The sequence below is a fragment of the Scyliorhinus canicula genome, chromosome 17 (genome assembly GCF_902713615.1).
Source record: "Scyliorhinus canicula chromosome 17, sScyCan1.1, whole genome shotgun sequence".
Lineage (NCBI taxonomy): Eukaryota > Metazoa > Chordata > Chondrichthyes > Carcharhiniformes > Scyliorhinidae > Scyliorhinus > Scyliorhinus canicula.
The window spans coordinates 37,809,394-37,837,177 of NC_052162.1; the positions used below are offsets into that span (position 1 = coordinate 37,809,394).

The 27,784-nt window shown below is 43.1% G+C and overlaps 1 protein-coding gene across 2 annotated transcripts in view; it reads right to left on the reverse strand.

Moving 5' to 3' along the window:
* Window positions 1–27,784, reverse strand: part of tenm1 (teneurin transmembrane protein 1) — a 1,865,819-nt gene that overhangs the window by 1,648,850 nt on the left and 189,185 nt on the right. The window contains exon 1 of one of the 2 annotated variants that reach the window (XM_038774908.1): window positions 24,380–24,642. The exons of the other annotated variant lie outside the window; for it this stretch is intronic. The gene's annotated coding sequence lies outside the window, so the exon portion shown is untranslated. Of the gene's footprint in view, window positions 1–24,379; window positions 24,643–27,784 lie in introns of those variants that run through there. 2 annotated transcript variants of the gene reach the window in all.

Below are 27,784 nucleotides of genomic sequence, written 5' to 3' on the forward strand. Positions count from 1 at the left end.
TTAATTGCAGTGTTAATGTAAGCTTACTTGTGACACTAATAAAGATTATTATTATTATTATAGATACAGCAGGCGGTAAAGGTGGCAAATGGTATGCTGCCCTTCATAGTGAAAGAATTCAAGTAGAGGAGCAGGGATGTCCTGCTGCAATTATGCAGGGCCTTTGTGAGACCACACCTGGAGTATTCTGTGCAGTTTTAGTCTCCTCATCTGAGGAAGGATGTTCTTGAAATGGAGGAGTGCAGCAAAGGTTTACCAGACTGATTCCTGGGATGTTAGGTCTGACAGATAAGGAGAGATTGATTTGGTTAGGATTGTATTCGCGGAAGTTCAGAAGGATGAGGTGGGATCTATGTTTCTAAATGCGCAAATCTAAAACAAAGGCAAAGAGTCACTTGAAATTCACGCTGCGCCTTTTAACACTGGTGAAATTAAAGATAGCTCTGGAACATTCTGATCAATATTGATATGCCATAGCATGAACCAGTCTTTTCTCTTCACAAATGTTCTTCAGCCTGTTGTATGTTTCGATAGTTGTTTTGAAACTCCAAAATGCCAAACTTTTCCCAATATGTTTCAAAATTGAAAAATATTACTGTGTCAAAACTGCATCATCCTTCAAGAAAATATTTTATTTGAAAATACGACTTGATCGAGTGAATGTGCAGCTGTACCATATGCTTAGTAAAACCAGCGAATCTTCAAGCATTGGAGAGTTTTTATGAGAACTGAAAACAATGGGTGGGATTCTCCGCCCCTCCGCGCCAGATTTCTGCCTTGTCCCTTACGTCGGCCGGTCAATGAAGTTTCCCCTTGTGGGACAGCACCATACTGTCGGGAAACCCCCGGGCACCGGCAAAACAGAGAATCCCGCCCAATTTGTTTTATGATTTAGAAAACTACAGTTTCCCTGGTATTGTGTATGTATCTCTGTAAAATTGCATTGTACACAATATTATAATGGTCATTAATGTTTTTATGAACAGGTCAATGATGATTTTGCAGCAATAAAAGGAACTCTGCATGAATCAACTAACCAGTGTGATACCAGGGGAACTTTTCATTTCAAAGGACAACTCTACCATTTTGAACTTTAACATTTTGCGTTTTGACAAAGAGTCATCCGGACTCGAAAGGTTAGCTCTCTTTTCTCTCCACAGATGCTGTCAGACCTGCTGAGATTGTTCAGTAGTTTCGGTTTTTGTCAACCATTTTGAATCTTGTTTTGTATTATAATGGCAATACATTAAATATTAGAGTTAAGAACAAGAGTCTTTTATTTTCACTTGCTTTTTCAAGCTGGTTATTTAAACAGCATGGTCTGTGTACTATTAGATTGCTTGGGACTGTCAAAGTTAATGTAGGAGTGGAAAAACAGTACCACATGCATTATGATGTTGAGCAAGGCTTCCCAAACTTTGAAAGCCTCAGAACCATTCGTGACCTCCTGTAAGTCATGGGGAACCGCAAGCATTCTCATAATGTCAGTGCCCCTTTATTTTGCAATGAAAAAGGTTCAAACACAGAAATCAAAAGTAAACAATATTTTCTAGCTATATCTATGCATATATTAATCTGGTAATAATTTATAAGTTCTCTGATTAAATAGATCTATGTGTTACCCTTTGTCATTTCTAGTGGGACGAATGATGCAGAAAGCTGATTCGATATCAAACACGCATTTCTCTCTCTCTCTCACATTCACATACACTCACGTCTCTGCCTCCCGCTCACACACAGCCATTTCAGGCTTACATTCACAGACACCTATCTCACATTTAAACACACCTGTCTCTATCTCACATTCACACACACTGATCTCTGTCTCACATTAACACACCCCTGTCTCTGTCTCACATTCACACACACCTGTCACTGTCTCACATTTAAACACATCTGTCTGTGTCTCATTTTCACACACATCTGTCTGTGTCTCACATTCACACACTGATATCTGTCTCACATTCACACACATCTGTCTCTGTCTCACATTCACACACTGATATCTGTCTCACATTCACACACATCTGTCTCTGTCCCACATTCACACACTGACTTCTGTCTCATAGTCATACGCACCATGTCTCTGTCTCACCTTCATGCACACTGATATCTGTCTCACATTCACACACACCTGTCTCTGTCTCACATTCACACACCCCTGTCTCTATCTCACATTCACACACACACACACCTGTCTGTCTCACATTCACACACTCTGTCACTGTCCAACATTCACACACTGACTTCTGTCTCACCTTCACACACCCCTGTCACTGTCTCACATTCACACACACACTGATATCTGTCTCACATTCACACACATCTGTCTCTGTCCCACATTCACACACTGACTTCTGTCTCATAGTCATACGCACCATGTCTCTGTCTCACCTTCATGCACACTGATATCTGTCTCACATTCACACACATCTGTCTCTGTCTCACATTCACACACCCCTGTCTCTATCTCACATTCACACACACACACCTGTCTGTCTCACATTCACACACATCTGTCACTGTCCAACATTCACACACTGACTTCTGTCTCACCTTCACACACCCCTGTCACTGTCTCACATTCACACACACACTGATATCTGTCTCATATTCACACACACCTGTCTCTGTCTCACATTCACACAGACCTGTCTCTGTCTCACATTCACACACACCTGTCTCTATCTCATATTCACACACTGACTTCTGTCCCACATTCACTCACACACCTGTCTCTATGTCACATTCACACACACTTACTTCTGTCTCACATTAACAGACACCTGTCTCTGTCTCACATTCACACACACTGACTTCTGTCCCACATTCACTCACACACCTGTCTCTGTCTCACATTCACACACACTGACTTCTGTCCCACATTCACTCACACACCTGTCTCTATCTCACATTCACACACACTTACTTCTGTCTCACATTCACACACACCTGTCTCTGTCTCACATTCACACACACTGGTCTCTGTCTCACATTCAAATACACCAGTCTCTATATCACATTCACACACACTTACTTCTGTCTCACATTCACACATATCTATCTGTGTCTCACATTCACACATGCCTGTCTCTATCTCACATTCGCACACACCTGTCTCTATCTCACATTCACACACACCTGTTTCTGTCTCATATTCACACACATCTGTCTGTGTTTCACATTCACATGCACCTGTCTCTGTGTCCCATTCACACACACCTGTCTCTGTTTCACATTCACACACTGACTTCTGTCTCACATTCACACACACCTGTCTCTATCTCACATTCACAGACTTCTGTCTCACATTCATACACATCTGTTTCTGTCTCATATTCACACACATCTGTCTGTGTTTCACATTCACATGCACCTGTCTCTGTGTCCCATTCACACACACCTGTCTCTGTTTCACATTCACACACTGACTTCTGTCTCACATTCACACACACCTGTCTCTATCTCACATTCACAGACTTCTGTCTCACATTCATACACATCTGTCTGTATCTCATATTCACACACACTGATCTCTGTCTTACATTCACACACACCAGTCTCTGTCTCACATTCACACACACACCTGTCTCTGTCTCACATTCACACACTGACTTCTGTTTCACATTCATACACACCTGCCTCTATTTCACATTCACACACATCTGTCTGTGTCTCAAATTCACACACATCTGTCACAGTCTCACATTCATACACACCTGTCTCTGTCTCATTTTCACACACATGTCTCTTTCACACATTCACACTAACTGGTCTCTGTCTCACATTCACACACATCTGTCTCTATCTCACATTCACACACATCTGCCTATGTCTCACATTCATACACATCTGTCTCTGTCTCAAATTCACACTAACTGGTCTCTGTCTCACATTCACACACATCTGTCTGTGTCTCATATTCACACACACCTGTCTCTGCCTCACATTCACACACACTGGTCTGTCTCACATTCACACACACCTGTCTCTGTCTCATATTGACACACATCTGTCTGTGTTTCACATTCACATGCACCTGTCTCTGTGTCCCATTCACACACACCTGTCTCTGTCTCACATTCACACACTGACTTCTGTCTCACATTCGCACAGACCTGTCTCTATCACACATTCACATACACAGACCTCTGTCTCACATTCATACACAGCTGTCAGTGTCTCATATTCACACACACTGATCTCTGTCTTACATTCACACACACCTGTCTGTGTCTCACATTCACACACACACACCTGTCTCTGTCTCACATTCAGAGACACATGTCTCTGTTTCACATTCACACACACAAATCTCTGTCTCACATTCAGACACACCTGTCTCTGTCTCACATTCAAACACGTCTGTCTGTATCTGAAATTCATACACATCTGTCTGTCTCACATTCACACACACTGATCTCTGTCTCACATTTACACACACCTGTCTCTATCTCACATTCACACACATCTGTCTATGTCTCACATTTAAACACACTGTTCTCTGTCTCACATACAGAACACCTGTCTCTGTCTCACATTCACACACATCTGCCTGTCTGACATTCATACACAACTGTCTGTGTCTCACATTCACACACACTGATCTCTGTCTCACATTTACACACACCTGTCTCTATCTCACATTCATACACAACTGTCTCTGTCTCACATTCAAACACACTGGTTTCTGTCTCATATTCACGCACATCTGTCTCTGTCTCACATTCACACACACTGATCTCTGTCTCACATTCACACACACCTGTCACTGTCTCACATTCACACACATCTGTCTCTGTCTCATTTTCACACACATCTGTCTGTGTCTCACATTCACACACACCTGTCTCTGCCTCACATTCACACACATCTGTCTGTGTCTCATATTCACACACACCTGTCTCTGCCTCACATTCACACACACTGGTCTGTCTCACATTCACACACACCTGTCTCTGTCTCATATTGACACACATCTGTCTGTGTTTCACATTCACATGCACCTGTCTCTGTGTCCCATTCACACACACCTGTCTCTGTCTCACATTCACACACTGACTTCTGTCTCACATTCGCACAGACCTGTCTCTATCACACATTCACATACACAGACCTCTGTCTCACATTCATACACAGCTGTCAGTGTCTCATATTCACACACACTGATCTCTGTCTTACATTCACACACACCTGTCTGTGTCTCACATTCACACACACACACCTGTCTCTGTCTCACATTCAGACACACCTGTCTCTGTCTCACATTCAAACACGTCTGTCTGTATCTGAAATTCATACACATCTGTCTGTCTCACATTCACACACACTGATCTCTGTCTCACATTTACACACACCTGTCTCTATCTCACATTCACACACATCTGTCTATGTCTCACATTTAAACACACTGTTCTCTGTCTCACATACAGAACACCTGTCTCTGTCTCACATTCACACACATCTGCCTGTCTGACATTCATACACAACTGTCTGTGTCTCACATTCACACACACTGATCTCTGTCTCACATTTACACACACCTGTCTCTATCTCACATTCATACACAACTGTCTCTGTCTCACATTCAAACACACTGGTTTCTGTCTCATATTCACGCACATCTGTCTCTGTCTCACATTCACACACACTGATCTCTGTCTCACATTCACACACACCTGTCACTGTCTCACATTCACACACATCTGTCTCTGTCTCATTTTCACACACATCTGTCTGTGTCTCACATTCACACACACCTGTCTCTGCCTCACATTCACACACATCTGTCTGTGTCTCATATTCACACACACCTGTCTGTGTCTCAAATTCACACACACCTGTCTGTGTCTCAAATTCACACACACCTGTCTCTGCCTCACATTCACACACATTTGTCTCTGCCTCACATTCACACACATTTGTCTCTGTCTCACATTCACACACACCTGTCTCTGCCTCACATTCGCACACTGACTTCTGACTCACATTCACACACACCTGTCTCTGTTTCACATTCACATACACAGACTTCTGTCTCACATTCATACACATCTGTATGTGTCTCATATTCACACACCCCTGTCTCTGTTTCACATTCACACACAACTGTCTCTGTCTCACATTCAGAGGCACCTGTCTCTGTTTCACATTTACACACACCTGTCACTGTCTCAAATTCACATTCACACACACAGATCTGTCTCACATTCAGACCCACCTGTCGGTGTCTCACATTCACACACACAAATCGTTGTCTCACATTCTGACGCACCTGTCTCTGTCTCACATTCAAACACATCTTTCTGTGCCTCACATTCATACACATCTGTCTGTGTCTCACATTCACACACTCTGATCTCTGTCTCACATTCACACACACCTGTCTCTGTCTCATATTCACACACATCTGGCTCTGTCTCACATTCACACACACCTGTCTCTATCTCACATTCACACACATCTGTCTCTGTCTCACATTCACACACACTGTTCTCTGTCTCACATACAGAACACCTGTCTCTGTCTCACATTCACACACATCTGCCTGTCTCACATTCAAACACACTGGTTTCTGTCACACATTCACACACACCTGTCTCTGTCTCACATTCACACACACCTGTCACTGTCTCATATTCACGCACATCTGTCTGTGTCTCACATTCACACACACTGATCTCTGTCTCACATTCACACACACCTGTCTGTGTCTCACATTCACACACATCTGTCTGTGTCTCACATTCACACACACCTGTCTGTGTCTCACATTCACACACACCTGCCACTGTCTCACATTCACACACATCTGTCTCTGTCTCATTTTCACACACATCTGTCTGTGTCTCACATTCACACACATCTGTCTCTGTCTCACACTCACACTAACTGGTCTCTGTCTCACACTCACACACATCTGTCTGTGTTTCACATTCACACACACCTGTCTCTGCCTCACATTCACAGACATCTGTCTGTGTCTCACATTCACACACATCTGTATCTGTCTCATTTTCACACACATCTGTCTGTGTCTCACATTCACACACATCTGTCTCTGTCTCACATTCACACTAACTGGTCTCTGTCTCACACTCACACACATCTGTCTGTGTCTCACATTCACACACACCTGTCTCTGCCTCACATTCACACACACATGTCTCTGTCTCACGTTCATACAGACCTGTCTCTGTTTCACATTCACATGCACCTGTCTCTGTGTCCCATTCACACACAAATCTCTGTCTCACATTCAGACGCACCTGTCTCTGTCTCACATTCACACACATCTGTCTGTGTCTCACATTCATACACATCTGTCTGTGTCTCACATTCATACACATCTGTCTGTGTCTCACATTCATACACATCTGTCTGTGTCTCACGTTCACACACACTGATCTCTGTCTCACATTCACACACACCTGTCTCTGTCTCACATTCACACACATCTGTCTGTGTCTCACATTCACACACATCTGTCTCTGTCTCACATTCACACACATCTGTCTCTGTCTCACATTCACACACACCTGTCACAGTCTCACATTCATACACACCTGTCTCTGTCTCATTTTCACACACATCTGTCTCTATCTCACATTCACACACATCTGCCTATGTCTCACATTCATACACATCTGTCTCTGTCTCAAATTCACACTAACTGGTCTCTGTCTCACATTCACACACACCTGTCTCTGTCTCACATTCACACACATCTGTCTGTCTCACATTCATACACAACTGTCTCTGTCTCACATTCAAACACACTGGTTTCTGTCTCATATTCACGCACATCTGTCACCGTCTCACAGTCACACACACTGATCTCTGTCTCACATTCAGATGCACCTGTCTCTGTTTCACATTCACACACATCTGTCTGTGTCTCACATTCACACACACCTGTCACTGTCTCACATTCACACAAACAAATCTCTGTCTCACATTCACGCACCCCTGTCTCTGTCTCACATTCACATACTGATCTCTGTCTCACATTCACACATACCATTCACAGATACAGATATAGTTGCTTTCCGGAAGGGGATTGGAACTGCTGGTTGGAATTCGATCAGAATCTCAGGGACAGGACCAGTCCCAGTCTAGTGAGAATATAGTGTGGTGGGCCACACCCTTGAAAAGTGGTTTGGTTTAAGGGAAAATTCATTAAGTGTTACACATAGATTACTGTAGCTGTGTGGTGTCTATATGTTTGTAATTGATAAAAACTTCTTGCTGTGTTGATATTTATATATGTTAACCACATTATTCGAACAAACCTTATTTTGATTAAAGTGTCTTAGACGTCTGATGAATCACACCTTCAGTGAAGGCTTTTGTGCTCATCCTGGCCAAATTCAATATAAAGGTTGTAGGTCAGGTGAACCTCATAATACACTTTGGAGTTTCTAAGCCCTGGCCCACAACAGAAGGATATCTATTTTTTGAGAGCACCTTGACAATCACGTTGAAGGCAGTAACAGCAAAAAAGACTGCCACTGCTGGTTGTAAGAGATACTTTCCTTAGAAACCCAACTTTCTGAACTATCTGTGTGGCAGGCAAAAGCACGCAAATGCATGCTTTCCAGTAAAGAGATCACTGTCCCTTACGAAAGTCAACATATTGAAGAGGTTTGCTGAGTTGAGATGCTGCTGCTCTTATCTCAATACAATATATATTTTATCACAATGTTTTGGTTTGGTATTCCTGTAATACAAGTATAGATTTACCTCTAAACCAGTTGTATTCTGAGAGGGAATGCCACGTACTCTAATTGCACAAGGAACATAAGAACATAAGAACATAAGAACTAGGAGCAGAACCCTATAGTCAATTGTGGCATGTCTCTAATTTTTTGTTGCAAACCCCTCATTGCTGTCAATAATGGAGGGTTGCATGGAAAACTGTCTTTATATTCACTTACAGATTTCAAGTTCCTATACTCTTGCAAAGAAACTTGCCTAATTTGATAACTGGCAGAAAAGGTTGAGAAATGGTTCATAAAAACATACAGTATCCGACGCTTTATTATTAGAAACAGAGTACAAAGCAAGAAGGTCATGTTGAACATGTATAAGACACTAGCTTGGCGTCAGTTGGAGTATTGCGTCCAGTTCTGGGTGTCATGGTATTAGAATTATGTGAAGGCATGGGACAGAGTGCAGAACAGAGTCAGAGGGATGGTTCCAAGGATGAGGAACTGTGTTATGAAGATAGATTGGAGTAATTAAGACTGTTTCCCTTGGAGAAAATAAAGTGAAGAGAAGAGTTGATAGAGGTATTCAAAATCATCAGTTGCCTGGCAGAGTAGGTAGGGAGGAAATGTTCCCAATCGTGAAAGATTTAAAATAATTGGCCCATTGCTGCTTCACAGCGTTGAGGACCCGGGTTTAATCCCAGCCCCGGATCACTGTCTGTGTGGAGTTTACACATTCTCCCCGCTTCTGCTTTGGGTCTCACCCCCACAACCCAAAGATGTGCAGGGTAGGTGGATTGACCTTGCTAAATTGCCCCTTCATTTAAAAAACAGAATTGGCAAATGAAGCAAAGTGGATATGAGTGAAAACTTTTTCACACAGCGAGTGCTTAAGGTCTGGAATGCACCATCTGAGAGTGTGGTGAAGGCACATTCAGTAGAAGCATTGAAAGGGTTATCCAGAAAGGAAGAACATGCAGGGCTACAGAGGTGAAGCGGATGAATGGGACGGAGCTAATTGTTCATTTAGTGACGACACGATGGGTGGAATAACGTCCTTCTGTGCTGTAACAATTCTGTGATTCTGCGAATTCTTTGAATATGACTCATGAAATAGTTAATATTTTAACTGCACCTTCAGGACCTTAGTGAATGGAACTTCAAATCGAAATGACAGGATGAAAATTGTTGCTAATCAATGCAGCTGCCACTCTCCTAGGCATGAACTTCCTAGCAACGATATCCATCAACCTCTAACTTGCCAGTCAGCTCATGTATTTGAAGTCATTTCAAAAGTACTCCCAATTTCCTCTCTGGAATGTGTTAATGAACCTCATTATGTCAAACTGATGTGGTATCAGTGTCGCAAAAATTATCCAGGACAGATGCTTCAACAGGTTCCAATTTACATTCTCGGAACGCTTGTCTTCTGTGAATTTAATCTCTTGCGAATTACATTTAACTCAGTGGAAATATCTTGATATAAATTGCCTCAAATTCCTCCTGGATTGAACAGTTGCCATTAGCTAAACCTTTGAGCTATAAGAGCAGCGTTGTACATGCCTGGCCTGACAATGAATACCTCATATTGAGGTGAGAGTGACAGCCCTTGACATCAAGGCAGCATTTGACCCAGTGTGGCTTCGGGAAATCTTAATCAAATTGAAGTCAATGGGAATTAGTAGGTAAACCCTCCATGAATTGGAATCTTACCTAGCACAAAAGGAAGACGTTTGTGATCATTGGTTGTGGCTGCTGTTGGCTAATTATTTTAGTTACAAGACATCACTGCAGTAGTTCCTCAGGTTACTCTCTAGGCAACATCATCTTCAGCTGCTTCATCAAAACCTTGCCTTTATTTTCTGTTCTATCGCAGGTTGTAGGCATAGGTTGCTGACTAGGCCAATATTTATTAAGTATCATTAATTCCCACTATCCGAAGGTCATAATTAGGGACATTTGCTGATGATTGTCAAGTGTTCAGTACCGTTCGTGAATCCTCAGATACTGAAGTAGTCCGTGCCCATAAGCAGCAACATCTGGAAAAATTTAAGCTCGGACTGACAAGTGACAAATATCATTCATGTCGCACAAGTTCCACAAAATAACCTTCTCCAACAGAAAATAATCTAACCATCTCCCCATGGCATTCAACCACATTACCATCACTAAAACCTCCCCAATCGACATCCTGTGGGTTACCATTGACCAGAAGCTGAATTGGACCAGCCATATAAACACTGTGACTGCATGAGTAGGTCAGTGGCTAAGAATTCTGCAAGCAACTTTCATCCTGACTCCCCAAAGCTGTCCACCTTCCACAAGACAGAGTCAGGAATTTAATGGAATACTCGTCACTTGCCTGAATTAGTGCAGGTCCAAAGACACTTCAGAAGTTCAACACCATCTCGAAAAAGCAACATGCTTGATCGGTACCCCACTAACTTCTTGAAACATTAATTCCCTCCACCGCCAGTGCACAGGAGCAACAGTATGTACTACATACAGGATGCACTCAGCAACCCGCCAAGGAAATGCCACATCAACTTCCAGACCCATGCCGTCTACCACCTTTAAGGGAAAGGGCATCCATTTCATGGGAAAATCACCACCTGTAAAATCCCTTCCAAGTCAAACACCATCTGACTTGGAACTGTATTGACATTCCTTCACTATCACAGGGTAAAAAAATGTGGAATTCCCATCCTAACAGCACTGATGGTGTACCTGCATCATATGAACTACAGAAGTTCAGAAAGACTAGCTTGTCAAGTGTAACTATGTCTGACCTTGCAAGCAGTACCCAAGAAATAGTACAAGAAACTTCTCTTTTATCATGTTCTTCTCATTGAAAATGCCTGATAACTGCCATCTTCGTTCACCTGAAATTCTCTTTGTCATGCAATATTTAAATAGGGAACTTAATCTGGACTCTTCAATTGGCAAGTTCTGAAGGATGCCTCCAGATCTACCTAGGCACCTGAAAAACATCTTCAACAACCTGATGGCTTGCTGAACAGCAGACTTGGTGGTCAAGCAGCATTTGATGTAAAGCTCATGTTCTTCATTGGCCAGAATCTTCATAGTTGCAGTGAGCCAATTTTGAAGACAGCATCCTGTGCTCGTTCCAAGTTAGGCCTCAAGGTTACTTCATGGAATAAAATGGTCTGGAATGTTGGACCGCAACAATATTAAGGCATCATGCCAGCTCTGAGGGAATCTTGTAACAGACTACATGGGCCTCATCCCGTGTATGCACACCAGCTGTACATTGATGGACGAATATCACTAGCTGTTAATAAAACCCCTGGTTATTGCATCAACGCTGGGGCTGCCTTTGCACTTGCAATCACTGCCAACCCGTATCCATGGAATCCAGCCAGGAATGTGAATCCAGCTGCATGCTCATATTGGCTATACAGGGGAGGTTTACCTAACTCCCAGCACTCTCAAGCAATCCACCCATGATCTGCATTGTGCATTAATGTGCAGTGGACTGAGAAATCCCTGTGATGTTCAGGTTGGCACAGTAAATGGATCTGGAGGCAAAATATAACAATTCTAGAGTAGTGTTAATGCATATCCACCAGGTCAGCAGAACACAGGTCTTCGAAGAAGGGGCAGAATTCCTGACCTAACAACCTCAACCTGCAGAAGCACTACTCTTTCAAAGGTCAAAAAGTTGAGCTCTTTCTTTTATACCCTTAGATAAACAATACCCTTTGAACCTCAGCCTTAAATAAAATGAATCTGAAAATCCAGATGAACATGAGGCTGTGACAAACAGAATCTTATTGCGTTTAAAATCATAAGAAGTTTATATATTTTTTTACTTTGAGAAGGTGCTGATTCAGTGTATCTCACTTCAACTGCTGTATAGGTAAATATATGTTTAATCAAAGGATACCTTTACTAACAATACTCGGAAAGTATATTCCCCAAGCATTGCAGCCTTCAAGAGGTAAACCCTCAGAGGGTAACTCAGGATAGGCAATAAATGTGATTATACCAGCATCGCCAAATCCTGAGAACAAGTAGAAGTAAAAAGCATGAAACTCAAGGGAGAATAATTTATATTTTAATGTGCTAATTGCTACTTCTTTTGTTTGTTTTGTGAAAGGTCAATTAAATATAAAGCAGCCTAGTCAGATTTAAGGGGCTGAATTAAATGCAGCCTGTCACAGTGTAAAACATGACGTTCACGCCCACTTAATCACGATCCAGGTCCTGCGTCTACTGGTGGTGGCAAAACCTCTCCCAATACAGTCAGCCACCATGGTGAGATCTCAATTAGGCTTCTTAATGAGCCAAGTGACACCCATTTTCCCTGAGGTCACCACAATTTAGTGGTGGCTAAAGGGTTTCCCGACGGCGTGGGGCTGTCCCAAAATGGGAAACCCCATTGACTGGCCGGTGTAACAGAGAATCCTGCCGGAGGGTTGGGGCAGAAATGTGGTGCGGCGGGGCGGAGAATCCAGCCCAAGTTCCGAAACTGGGAATCAAACCCAGGTCCCCGGCGCTGCAAAGCAACAGTGCTAACCACTGTGCTACCGTGCTGCCTAAAACAAAATGTCAGTGCTAGATAATGCTTACACAGAATATTGGAGCAACAGCATGTCAAAGTGAGATTGCGTAAAATATCATAAGAAGGTTTAAGGAAGACCAAAGAACAAAGAAAAGTACAGCACAGGAACAGACCCTTCGGCCCTCCAAGCCCATGCCAACCTTGCTGCCCGTCTAAACTAAAATCTTCTACACTTCCTGGGTCCGTCTCCCTCTATTCCCATCCTATTCATGTATTTGTCAAGATGCCTCTTAAATGTCACTATCGTTTGTGTTGTTGATTTGACAATTGGATGTTCTGAATAGTGTTGAAAGAAACTCCCCTCAGTTGCAGGTATTATGCAAATGCAGACCCACTGAGCAATGTCTCATTCCTTCGTTCCTTGCTCCTCATTACCCACACAAGTGGAATAAAGTAAAGTGCAGGGTAATTAATATATTTCCTGCAGTAACATGCCAGAATATATATTTCACAGTGTTCACAAGGGATCCACTGAACCATTTCTCTTGAAGTTTCAGTCTAAAATGGATAAACACAAATATGTTTGGGTTTCTCTTCTCCCTCCCTGCTCAATTTGACATCAGTTTGAGGCATCTGAAATCGCTATAAGCCTTTTTGGTTACTTACACTCAACAGTCACTTCAGAAATATCAAAGTAAAGGCCTGCTTTTAAAGCAGAGTTGTAGCTGTTCAAACTGGGGTCGAGGCAGGAGGCAAACTATCCTCATGCAACTGCAAGATGCCTGGGATATTTTAAATCCTGTGTAATCTCATGACTTCAATCAGTTGGCTGCTCATGACCAGCTGGCGGGCAAGTGGAAGGGTGATGCTGGCAGTGAGCATTCTGAGTACCCCCTCCCCCACTGTGAAATTCAGCTCCAGGTTAGATCTGTAGCCTGTGCAATCTGTGATGAACAATCAACTGCTCCATGGGACAGTTTTATCTAAACACCAGGTCAATTTTCCCCATAAATTGTTAAAAAAATACTATGCGTTTATTTTTTAAATTCAAGCTATTTGTCATGTGGACAGATAATAATTCCCTTTTCTCTGTGCCAATAATTGAGAAAACATCTCTTTTGATGTAGACGGGAGAAGAACAGGTAGAAAGAAATTTTTCTCACTTGCGAAAGGATTTTAGAGTGAGTGGGTACAGCAGAAGAAGCAAAATCGACACGAGGTAAAAGTTTCACGCGGCGATTGGCTAGGGCTCGGAATGTACTGCCTGAGAGTGTGAACTGCAGATTCAATCGAAGCATTTGGTGGAGAATTAGATTGTTACCTGAAAAGGAGGAAATGCAGGGTTTGGGGAGAAGGTGGGGAAATCGGATGTGGGGCTCAGGGAGTTGCTTATTTGGAGAGTCAGTGCAGACACAATAAGCCGAATAGCCTCTCCTACTGTGATATAACAACTCTGTGATTCTGTGAAGCACTTATTACCAAGCTTCGGCCAAGGAAACCTAATTTAAGACTAAATCCGAGTCCCCATGAAGAGCAAATGCATATACGTGAAAGAATCATACAGCACAACAGGAGCCTATTCAGCCATTGTGCCTGTGCCAGCTCTTTGGCCGTGCATCCAATTAGTTCCCCCCACCCCCCCAATCTGATCCCGCAGCTTCATAAATTTCATCCAATCAGATAATTATTCTTTTCCCTTTTCAATCATACTATTGAATCTGCTCCCACCACTCTTTCAGAAACCTTTCCAGATCACAACAACTCATTGTGTAAAAATATTTTTCCTCATATCGGATCAGACCCGATGGGGCGAATGGCCCCCTTCCGCTCCCGTGTCTTATGATGTGATCACTTCTGATTCTATTCCCAAAATTAAATCAGCAGCCTCTTGTTATTGTCCCTTCTGCCACTGGGAACAGTTTCTCCTTACTTACATTTATGATTTTGAACACCATCTAATGTTCTCTTTCCATTCTCTGCTCCAAGGAACAATCCCAGCTTCCCCTGTCTTTTCACATAGCATCATCCAAGTGAAACTCTTCTTGACATCCTTTGTAAAGTGTGGTGCCAGAATTGAACAATCCGGCTGAGCCCAACCCATGTTTTACAAATGTTTACCGTCATTTCCTTGCTCGTACACATTCTATGTCTCTATTGATAAAGCCAAGAATCCTAAATGATTTTTAAATCTGTCTTTCAAACTGACTTCTCAAAATGTCCTGCCTCCTTCAAATATGTGTGCGCAAACAGCCCCGAGGCTCTCTCAGCTCCTGTGCTCCCCCAAGTCTTGCTCCCAAGATGTATTGTTTCATACCTCACTGTGTGGTGCAGGTAGGGGTTTAGCGCTAATTGTATTAGTGGGGGTGGACACCCTTATTGATCATTATCCACCAATCCAATAAGGTACGCTTATGTGGATATCAGCTGCAAAGCAGGTTCAGTTTGACTGTAATATCTCCTCCAGCCAAACAGTTGTCCACATGAACACTGAAGAGATGGCCCTTAAACCTGAAACTTGTGTTGCTGGATCCTATGGAGCTATTTCCCAGCAGACAGGAGAAGACACTTTCCCAAAAAGAATGTCAGACATCAACGAGTAATTGAAATCTAGGCAGGGTATCTTTTGATAAAGGCCTGCAGCATTTCTGTGGGGTAATGATCTGCAGAGGTCAAAGGTTAATGCAGGCAAACTTTTTAACTATGTCGTTAGTCAACGGTATGTTGGAGAATGCTAATACAGAACTCATTGTTGAGAAAATGTTTCAGTGGAACCAAAACATGTTATCCAAGCTATGGTCTATGGAATAAATAGATTGAGCAATTGTGACTGGCGCGTCTGTTTCTCAACAGTAAATTTAGACAAACATTGTCAAACATGAATGTGCCTTTGCGTCTCTCATATTAATCTGTCACCATTAGAGCAGTAATAAGAATATATTCAACTGAAGAACATAAATAATGATTTTGCAGGGCTGAAAATTCACTGGTGATTTTGAGTCCCAAATTATTCATCCACCAACTGCTGTAACCTGCATTAGAACATTGGTTTGATGACTGGTATTTATCACAAAGAGATTATTACTGTGATGTAGAGGTGGTTCACTCAGACTTCTGTATGATTAAAACAATTTTGAAATATGTCACCTGCTTAACATGCAGAATTCAGTGCGGACTTACACTATCAAAATGATTGAATGGAATTATTTACATTTTTATTGTGAAAAAAATTGTTACAAGCTTAAGAATTTGACTGTCGCTTCCAAGAGGGAGAGAGAGAGAGAGAAAGACTGAACAGACTTCACTATTATTTAGGACAAGCTGCAAAATTTATGGGGATTTTATATATCATCAAATACATGTAAAGACAGCGTTTCCTGAATTGAAATCCATCATTCTCTGACTTTTCACCTGTGGTGGAGCAGCCCCTTTAAGGGGGCGGGCTCGACGGACCACGTGACCGGCTCAGGGCCAATCGCGTGGGAGCACGTGGGCACCCCAGCCAGGGATCAAGGCTATATGTGAGGTCTCAGTGCCCAGAAACGTCAGTGAGCTCAAATCCTTCCTCAGTATTGTAAATTATTGTAAAAGATTCATTCCAAACTTAGCCACAGTTGACACCATTACACCAGTTACAAAAGAAGCATCAGTGATGGCAATGGAGGGAGTCCCAAGGGGAAGTGTTCTGAGTAATAAAGCAAGTCCTCGAACATCTTGGTTCACTTTGACTCTGGGAAACTGACCATGCTCATAAGTGATACATCCCTTTACGGTATAGGGGCAGTATTATCCCTCAAGATGGGAGATACCTGGAAGCCTCCCATTACAGGGGCCCCTGCCTGGAAGACCCCCATTATAGAAATCCCTGCTTGGATGCTAGGGAGCAGTCTGGCAGAGACACTGTTAAAAACAGTTTTAAAACTCACCTGTACAATACACCTGCTGGCTCAGGCAGAGAAAGCAGCACCTGTAAATTTCTAGACAGGGAAAACCACATCAGCTGGGTTTAAACCTCAGATCTTTGGCCCGCAAGTTTTTCATTCACATCAATATGAACTTGATTTTACTGGACTGTCATTGTGAAAAAGATTGATAAAAATGAATGTAGGCCCTTTACAGTCAGATACAGGGGAATTCATAACGGAGAACAAAGAAACGGGTGAGGAACTAAATTCGTACTTTTCTCTGTCTTCACAACAGTGACCACAATTCGGTGACCTTTACGTTAGTGATGGAAAGGGATAAGTATACCCCACAGGGCAAGAGTTATAGCTGGGGGAAGGGCAATTATGATGCCATTAGACATAACTTAGGATGTGTAGGTTGGAGAAGTAGGCTGCAAGGGTTGGGCACACTAGATATGTGGAGCTTGTTCAAGGAACAGCTATTGCATGTTCTTGATAAGTACGTACCAGTCAGGCAGGGAGGAAGGGGGACCGTGGTTTACCAAAGAAGTGGAATCTCTTGTTAAGAGGAAGAAGGAGGCCTATGTGAAGATGAGGCGTGAAGTTTCAGTTGGGGCGCTTGATAGTTACAAGGAAGCGAGGAAGGATCTAAAGAGAGAACTAAGACGAGCAAGGAGGGGACATGAGAAGTCTTTGGCAGGTAGGATCAAGGAAAACCCAAAAGCTTTCTATAGGTATGTCAGGAATAAAAGAATGACTAGGGTAAGAGTAGGGCCAGTCAAGGACAGTGGTGGGAAGTTGTGTGTGGAGGCTGAGGAGATAAGCGAGATACTAAATGAATACTTTTCATCAGTATTCACTCAGGAAAATGATAATGTTGTGGAGGAGAATGCTGAGACCCAGGCTATTAGAATAGATGGCATTGAGGTGCGTAGGGAAGAAGTGTTGGCAATTCTGGACAAGGTGAAAATAGATAAGTTCCCGGGGCCTGATGGAATTTATCCTAGGATTCTCTGGGAAGCCAGGGAAGAGATTGCTGAGCCTTTGGCTTTGATTTTTATGTCATCATTGGCTACAGGAATAGTTCCAGAGGACTGGAGGGTAGCAAATGTGGTCCCTTTGTTCAAGAAGGGGAGTAGAGATAACCCCGGTAACTATAGGCCGGTGAGCCTCACGTCTGTTGTGGGTAAAGTCTTGGAGAGGATTATAAAAGATACGATTTATAATCATCTAGATAGGAATAATATGATTAGGGATAGTCAGCATGGTTTTGTGAAGGGCAGGTCATGCCTCACAAACCTTATCGAGTTCTTTGAGAAGGTGACTGAACAGGTAGACGAGGGTAGAGCAGTTGATGTGGTGTATATGGATTTCAGTAAAGCGTTTGATAAGGTTCCCCACGGTTGGCTATTGTAGAAAATACGGAGGCTGGGGATTGAGGGTGATTTAGAGATGTAGATCAGAAATTGGCTAGTTGAAAGAAGATAGAGGGTGGTGGTTGATGGCAAATGTTCAGAATGGAGTTCAGTTACGAGTGGCGTACCACAAGGATCTGTTCTGGGGCCGTTGCTGTTTGTCATTTTTATAAATGACCTAGAGGAGGGCACAGAAGGTTGGGTGAGTAAATTTGCAGACAACACTAAAGTTGGTGGAGTTGTAGACAGTGCGGAAGGATGTTGCAGGTTACAGAGGGACATAGATAAGCTGCAGAGCTGTGCTGAGAGGTGGCAAATGGAGTTTAATGTAGAGAAGTGTGAGGTGATTCACTTTGGAAAGAATAACAGGAATGCGGAATATTTGGCTAATGGTAAAATTCTTGGCAGTGTGGATGAGCAGAGGGATCTCGGTGTCCATGTACATAGATCCCTGAAAGTTGTCACCCAGGTTGATAGGGTTGTGAAGAAGGCCTATGGTGTGTTGGCCTTTATTGGTAGAGGGATTGAGTTCCGGAGCCATAAGGTCATGTTGCAGCTGTACAAAACTCTGGTACGGCCGCATTTGGAGTATTGCGTACAGTTCTGGGCGACTCATTATAGGAGGGACGTGGAAGTTTTGTAACGGGTGCAGAGGAGATTTACCAGGATGTTGCCTGGTATGGAGGGAAAATCTTATGAGGAAAGGCTGATGGACTTGAGGTTGTTTTCGTTAGAGAGAAGAAGGTTAAGAGGTGACTTAATAGAGGCATACAAAATGATCAGAGGGTTAGATAGGGTGGACAGTGAGAGCCTTCTCCCGCGGATGGAGGTGGCTAGCACGAGGGGACATAGCCATAAATTGAGGGGTAATAGATATAGGACAGAGGTCAGAGGTACATTTTTTACGCAAAGAGTGGTGAGGCCGTGGAATGCCCTACCTGCAACAGTAGTGAACTCGCCAACATTGAGGGCATTTAAAAGTTTATTGGATAAGCATATGGATGATAATGGCATAGTGTAGGTTAGATGGCCTTTAGTTTTTGACTTCCCATGTCGGTGCAACATCGTGGGCCGAAGGGCCTGTACTGCGCTGTATCGTTCTATGTTCTAAAGGAAGACATGAATAATTCTGAGAAACACCATTTTTGAGCTTTTGAGGTGTAGATCAAACTTAATCCGAGACTTAATGCAGTCTAGAATACTTGTAATGGATATACATGTCTGAATGTGTTTCAACTTCCTGAAATGACACTGGGAGACGAAAAAAGCTATTATCAGCCAGTTGGCAATGTTGTTTGGATTAATTAGGAATCAGGGAACAGGGCAACAAGAATATAAATTACAACGTCAAAGATGCTACAAAGTATTTTCTTTCATAAGGAATCAACACCTTCTGGAACACATCATCAAAGTATACACTCCCAGTGGAACTTCAAAAGAGAGCTAGACGCCTTCTTGATTTAGAAGGGCACCTCAAGTTATAGAAATATTGATTGTGGAGTAGTTGGGATTAGTGGAAACTGTTTTATGCAGCCTCCTGAAGCTTGTTTGATTATCTTTGGGAATAGAGAGGAATTCCCCAGGAATTACGCAAATTGATTCATTGTTGAAAAGGGAGATGTGTAGCTGAAGTTTTCATCCTGAACTCATTACAACAAACATAAGAATTCCAAAATTTCAAATGATCCTGACAATTTATGGTGCAGGTAAAAAGGTGTTTATTAGTTGGCAAGTCAACTTTGATTGGCTGAGGGGTTGCCATGGAAAAAGCAACAGCCTGGTCTCAAGGTTTTTTCTGGCAAGGGATTTATGATATATAAAATAAACGCATGACGAGATGGAGTGGGATTGATGAGCATAGTACATTTGCATATTGTTTTATTGATTTTTATTTTGGTCAGTCGCTGAATTAGGCCACTGAGAAATCTATTAAGTTAAAATCGTAGAGTGCCCAATTCAGAAGCATATGTGTTCCATTTGAACACAATATGAACAAAATTAATTGGCACTTGAAAAAATATAGGTTAATAGCTGAAAGCAAGCTCAGATTTGCAGAAGGTATGTTTGACAATCTTGATGGAATTCTTTGCTGAAGTATCAGAAAAAGGCGAATGAGGTTGGTGCGGTTGAGCTTGACTTTCAAAAGGCCTCTCATATATTGCTACAGAATAGACTCTAGTACTCAGCCCTGTATTTTTTTAAAGGTATTTTCTGCCTGCCATTTGCAGAGTATAGCACCCCTGCCTGCTTCAAGCAGTGGTCACTGCTTCTAGGGGGTATTGCTGAGTTGCTGGCTGTCTGATTGGGCTGGCAGCTCTTGGAGGTTGGACTGCTGTTCTTAATAGGACGGAACGTAATTTGCCGCCACCCATAAAATTCAGGAGAGGTCCCGCCAGCCACCTGTGTATGCCGGCAGCACACATTGGGCAGGACTTTCTGGCTACCCCCCTGGATCCAGTAACAAATTGGTAGATGCTTCTGGCACACTTCAAACTTAATATTGGGAGACTGGGAACAAAGCTGAATGCGCAGAAAATAGTTGGTCACTATTTGTTGCACCAGATCTCCAATGGATTTCCAGTCAGTTTTGACCAGATCATCTCCTTTTAATGAACAAAACTGATGATATTAGTTTGTTAACATGTTCACAATAATGGGCTGAAGAAAAGTGGTTCAATCCAATATTGATGTTTGCAGGGAGGGGAGAAAGCAATCAAACAATTTTTTTTCCATGTTCCTTACAGATTCTGATGTATTGGTTCAAAGGACAGTCATAAATAGGACCTTCCCTAATGATGGATGCAGATGGAAGGAGCCATTATGTGATATCCAATTAGATTGTGTGGAGTCTTACCAGAATTTGGCAAAATGTCATGTTCAGACTGAAAACTGGCGTGTAACTGCCCCAGTTTCTCTCCAAATAGTGAGCCTCTTAGAGAAAATAAAATGAGCGGGCATGGTTTACACTGTCACTCTGGTGTACTGGGGCCTCATAGAGCCGGTAACTAGTTCCAAAGAGATGATGGCACCATGTTCAAAAGGTGCCCCAATAAAAACTGAAACTGAACGGCTCCCAGCCCCACCATGGAGGTAGCAGGGGCTCTCATTCCTGTGGTATTATCATAAATATAAGAACTGCAAGGGTTGATGAGATGTCTAAGAACTACCACTAGAAGGAGCTAGAATAATAAGTGTATGAAACATTGATGCTAAATCTTGAGGGAGCAAGAAGTGAAGGAGTTAGCTAGAGACAGACTGAAGTAAGAATAGTGTGAGTAAGAGCAGATCATAATTTATAATAGTACAGAGATTAGTTGTGGATGAGTGTAGTTTATATGTTAATAATCAATTGTGCATTATTTAGGAGCGCTATGACAGCTTGTCAGTGCCAACCAGAATTCAATAAAAAAAAGTTGGAATGAAAAGTCTAAAGATGACCATGAAATCATTGTTGTAAAAGCCCATCTGGTTCACGGTTGCCCTTTAGAGAAGGAAATCTGTCAGCCAGATCCAGAACAATGTGGTTGTCTCTTTAAGGGCAGCAGGGTAGCATGGTGGTTAGCATAAATGCTTCACAGCTCCAGGGTCCCAGGTTCGATTCCCTGCTGGGTCACTGTCTGTGTGCACGTCCTCCCCCTGTGTGCGTGGGTTTCCTCCGGGTGCTTCGGTTTCCTCCCACAGTCCAAAGATGTGCAGGTTAGGTGGATTGGCCATGCTAAATTGCCCGTAGTGTCCTAATAAAAGTAAGGTTAAGGGGGGGGGGAGTTGTTGGGTTACGGGTATAGGGTGGATACGTGGGTTTGAGAAGGGTGATCATGGCTCGGCACAACATTGAGGGCCGAAGGGCCTGTTCTGTGCTGTACTGTTCTATGTCTATGTCTATGTTAAGAAATGCCCACAGGGATGGGCAATAAATACTAGCACACCCAGAAATGCCCACATTTCATTAACAACTCCTTGCGTAACCACCGGACTCCCCCAATGCCCCAAATTACTGATTAGAGCACCCCTCACCCCACCCTGTAAGTGCAAGGTCACCCCCCTCCCCCTCCCGGCGATCCCAGACAAAATGCCACTTGGACATCTGGCAGGGACACTGTCAGGGTGCCAGACTGGCAGTGCCATTTAGACACACCGTGGTGCCAGGATGCCAGGCTGGCAATGCCAAGGTGCCAAGTGGCATCTGCAGTGCCACCGTACCACCCTATTCAGAGACCGACCAGCCAGAGGCCTCTAATCTTGTGCGGGAACCCCAAGTACCATTTCACCTGGTCTATGTTTGTGGAGATCAGTGCTAAATGGCTCCTGGCCTGGGTCTCCAAAGCAAGGGGATTCAATCCTGGGTGCTGGCTAGATCCAACATAGACATATTCAAGTGAGGCTAACTATTCACTTGAATATGCAAATCTGGGTCCCGCCGCAACTGAATAGTGAGCGATTCGCTTTTCCTTTGGGGGCGCTATTCAGTAAGCAAGTCAGAGCGTGCAAATGGGCCAACACTCTGCGGGCACAAATTGAAATGAATTCCCAGTCCAAAAGGATTGTAACCACTGGGGCCAGAATTTACGTAAAAGAGCCTAGCAGATGGGGCTGTTTTTAAGCTTTCTACTTACCACACACTCACTACATCAAGACGATGGATCAGAGAATAGCTGCCCCCACTCCCCTGTCCGGGAGTTCGAGGTGGACCTATTGCTCCATGCCAGTGAGAAGAGGAGGGAAACCCTCTTCCCTCGAGTGGATCACAGACGCAAGCCCACACTGCTGACCAGTTCCTAGGAGGTGGTGGCAGAGCTAACAGCATCACCAGGAGGACCAGCACACAATGCCGCAGGAAGGTTAGACCAGGCATACTAGTAGGCCTGGACCAGATTGAACGTGATGTAGTCCAAGGAGACAAATAATGATCCTGAGGGTGGGGGTCACTCGTGAGGCCTCTGCCCTGAGAAGGCGCAAATTGCATATTTTCCATTTTGCGTGATTTTTTCACCTGATGCGATTCTCACTATTGGCATCGCGAGGTGGAGAGCACAAAAGGTTCCTTCCGTTGTTTGCAACAGGCAAAGTATTGACCATACACAACCCGCCCGTGCTTGCAAAACTCAAAACACAGTGTCCAACATTACCAATTATTCCGCGATTAGACAGCATTTTCTCAATAATCCTCAGTGCGGGAACAATTATGTTGACAACCAATTTAAGATTGTCAGTCTCACTCACAGTGCGGCTCATTTCCGTGTACTGGAAGCTATGCGTACTAATACAAGGCCCTGTTCTTTGCAGACAGAAAAGAACAAGTGCATACATTATCCTGTTTCAGCAAAACAAAATAAGTGATAGCCATTCACTAACTCATGGGAGGAACTAGTTTTGCAGGAAAGCGACAATTGCAGGGTCCTGAGTAGTTGTAAATATTCAAACCATGGTCTTGGTGAGGCACTCTCTGTGAGAAAAATGGAAACAAACCTCACAGCTTTTGGTGCATGATGCACAGTAACAGATTGGTTAACTGGCAACCAGTGGGTTGCCAAGGATAGTGTTCTGCCTGACAACTGAGAATGATTGGTTTCTGGTGCACAATGTTTCTGAGAGAACCTTCCAGAAGTGATCAAACCTCAAAAGTGAAGGGAGGCACTTTCTCTCTCTGCTGCCTGCTGTCTATAGGTGGAAGCTGAAGATCTTTTAAGTGTATCAAAACTAACAGCTTGTTGCTCTTCCGGGGCTGAAGTGCAAGAAGATATTTTGTTCTGAAAGCAGCGAATGTCGAGCATACCCTTTACGGTGAACCTGAAATGATGCTGAGTCTGCAGGGAAGGTAAACAAACTTACCTTGAGAAGACCATACCAAGCCTGGAAGAAATGAAGTAAACAAACTAGAAGCTTGAACTTCAGAAAGACATTGGCTTGATTCAACGCCATGTGCCACCGGCAGCCGAATTCTCAATGTGGTGGAGAATCCAGGGTTGGGACCATTTCCGATGCTGCGGACCCAATGGCGTCGGGCTCGCTCAAGGTTTGCATCCCGCAACGGGGTAACCTCATTGGCTGGCTGCAGGAACAGAGAACCGTGCTGCTGCCTGGGGGAACGCCGATCTGGAAAACAGGACTAGCGGGTTGGAGAACCCCGCCCCTTGGGTATTTAAATAAATCTAATTTCACTGGTGTACGACTCTGGATCAAGTGGGGCTGGAATTGACCCCGGGCTAGCCCAGGGTGTCATAACACAAGATGTGTGCAGAAGGTAACAGAGTTAACATTCAAGTTGATGAGTTTCATCAAAACTGTTCCAGCATCCGCGGTACTTTGCTTTTGATGAAAGAATTTAAAAGGGTACATTGAAAGCAATTATTTCCTCTGGTCGAGTGGTTCAGAAGAAGCTGAAAACAAATCTTAAAATTGGAATGAGTTGATTCATGATTCAGGGGTGATATCAGGAAGTACTTTTTCACACCAAGGGTAAATCAGAAAGATTTACAAGGGTAAATCTTCTCTGTCAAGAAGCTGTTGAGGCCAGCTGGTCAGTTGAAAAATTACAAAATGATATAGATTTTTTGTATTTGGCAAAATACAGCATCGGCGGGCTAATACAGTTGCAGTGCAGATCAGCTATGATCTCGTTGAACTGACGAGCAGCATAACATATTCCTGGTTCTAAGGGCGGAACTTTATAACTCTTCATGCCAGCGGGATCATCTGAACCCACCGATGTGAACGGAGATTGCAGTGGGCTCTCGGGCCTCGCCGCGGGGTCCCCCAGCAGTGGGGGGACTGGACAATTCTGGCCTAAGTCCCTGCTGATGCTCAAGCCCAGCAATTTCCAACACAACTGATCCTTTTGAAGGGTAGCACGGTGGCGCAGTGGTGAGCACTGTTGCCTCATGGCGCCGAGGACCCGGGTTCGATCCCGGCCCTGGGTCAATGTCCGTGTGGAGTTTGCACATTCCCCCCATGTCTGCGTGGGTCTCAGTCCCACAACCCAAAAGATGTGCAGGGTAGGTGGATTGGCCATGCTAAATTACCTCTGAATTGGGGAAAAAACAGTGTAAAGAAACAAAACCTGGTCCTTTTGAACACATAGGCAGTACTTTGAATCAAAATAAGGTAGTTTGTCTACATAACAATACTGATGGGTAATTCCAGTTCCTGTCAGGGATAATAAAAACAAATGGTGCAAGTCATTGTTCCTGGATCATTAAATGTTTGTTAAAAATTGTAATAAAGTTCATACGTGTGCAAGTGCATTGTAGACATTTTAATCTTTTTTCCCCACTTATCATTGGTTTGATCTCTAGCTGTTCATCTACCTAGCTTCCGATATCTTCTTCCCTCTGTCAGCTAACAACCAACACATCATTCTTTTCTAATATATGGTTTAGTTGGTGGCACTCTCACATCTGAGTCTCGGATATTAACATAAAAATATAGACTGACACTCCAGTGCAGTTCTGAGAGATTCCTGAACTGCTAGTAGTGCCATTTCTCAGATGAAACATTAATCTGAGACCTGCCTTCATTCTCAGGTGAATGGAGGCAAGATCCCATGGAAGTATTTGGAAGAAGAGCCAGCACAATGTTATCCTGATGCATGGCCAATAGTTGTCCCTCAAGAAACCTCACAAAAAACAATTACCTGTCACTATCATATTGGTGTTTGTAGGAGTTTGTGTGCAAGTTGGCTGCCGCATTTCCTGCAATAGGACTACACTCCAAAAGTAAAGTGCGTTTGGACATTATTGGTCAAGGAGGGCAAGTCCTTTTTATCCTTCATCTATAAACTGTTGGATTATATCAACTATTGTCCATCTACCTTATCTATAGAGTTCTTTGTTTGTTTTTTCATCTATTACCATCAATGTTTTGGATGAGTATAACTCAAAAATGTGTTTGTTAGTCACAAATAATGTGTCTATATTAAACCACTTTTCGTATCTTAATCAGCCTCAATATTTCTCTTTTCTTTTGCTAGTTCAAGGACCCTCTCATTAGTTGTTCTTCATGTTCAACTAATTTTTAGCATGTGTCTAAGGCACTATAAATCAAACGCCTCCAGTTTTCTTATTTCAACATCCAGGGTCCAATGTTCACATCTGACTGCACATACCAATTAAACATTCTATTCCTTATAATCCTCAGTTTGTTTCAGAACCCTGAAAAGTCTCCCTAAAGTTGTGAACTGCCTGTTTTTCAATTTCTAGCCTTCATTATTATTTCAACCATCGGATTTTATTGGACTAAGTAAACAGCTTGATGCATTCCAATTGCCAGGGATGTAGTAGATTCACGAGATTAACAGTGAATTTGAAATGAAAATAAAATACCAAACCAGGAACAAGATTAGCAGGAGTCTAGCTGCGAATGGCCATGTATATAAACATATCATAAACATTGGTTACCAGATCAGTTGGTAACTTCTAAATGCAAGGAATTTGAATGAGGTAGACAGCAGAGTCCACAGAGTGGAATATCAAATGGTATAACTTTTGACCCTCAAATTGGGGAGGCAGGTTAGTTTCCATTCAACAGTCTGACAGGAGAGTTCCATGTGTAATCCAAACCACCATTTAAATCCACAGCAACTTGCAGAGACTCTCCCCTAAAAGGCGTAGTTCTGTGCTTTCGCTGAACCAAGAAGAGACATTTTCCCAGACTTGGTCACCTAACCGGTACCATGCTGTAACTATTAACTGGATTTGGCATATAGAGTTACTAATATTGGATGTTCTTTGGGAAAAGAGTATCTCATGTGAGTTCAGGAAATGGGGGGCATGTTTTGCGAACAAGCGGTAACTTCAGATAAAATGGTGTACTTAAGTGTCATAGTATACTTTGGTCTTTTGTCTTTCTTTTCTTTTACTTTAATAAATATTCGTTATTAATTGTTCACACAACAAAAGGATGGATTCCATACTGGGTTGGACATTGTTTCCTCATATTATGCCGAACAAAAATACACCACTCAGAATCAGTGTTTCAAGTTACCCTTCAGGGTTTTTTAAAGAATAAATTTAGAGTACCCAATTATTTTTTCCAATTAAGGGGAAATTTAACGTGGCCAATCGACCTACTCTGCACATCTTTTGGGTTGTGGGGGCGAAACCCACGCAGACACGGGGAGAATGTGCAAACTCTCCACGGACAATGACCCAGAGCCGGGATTCGAACCCAGGTCCACAGCGCCATAGGCAGCAATGCTAATCACTGCGCCACCGTGCTGCCCGCACCCTTCAGGGTTTT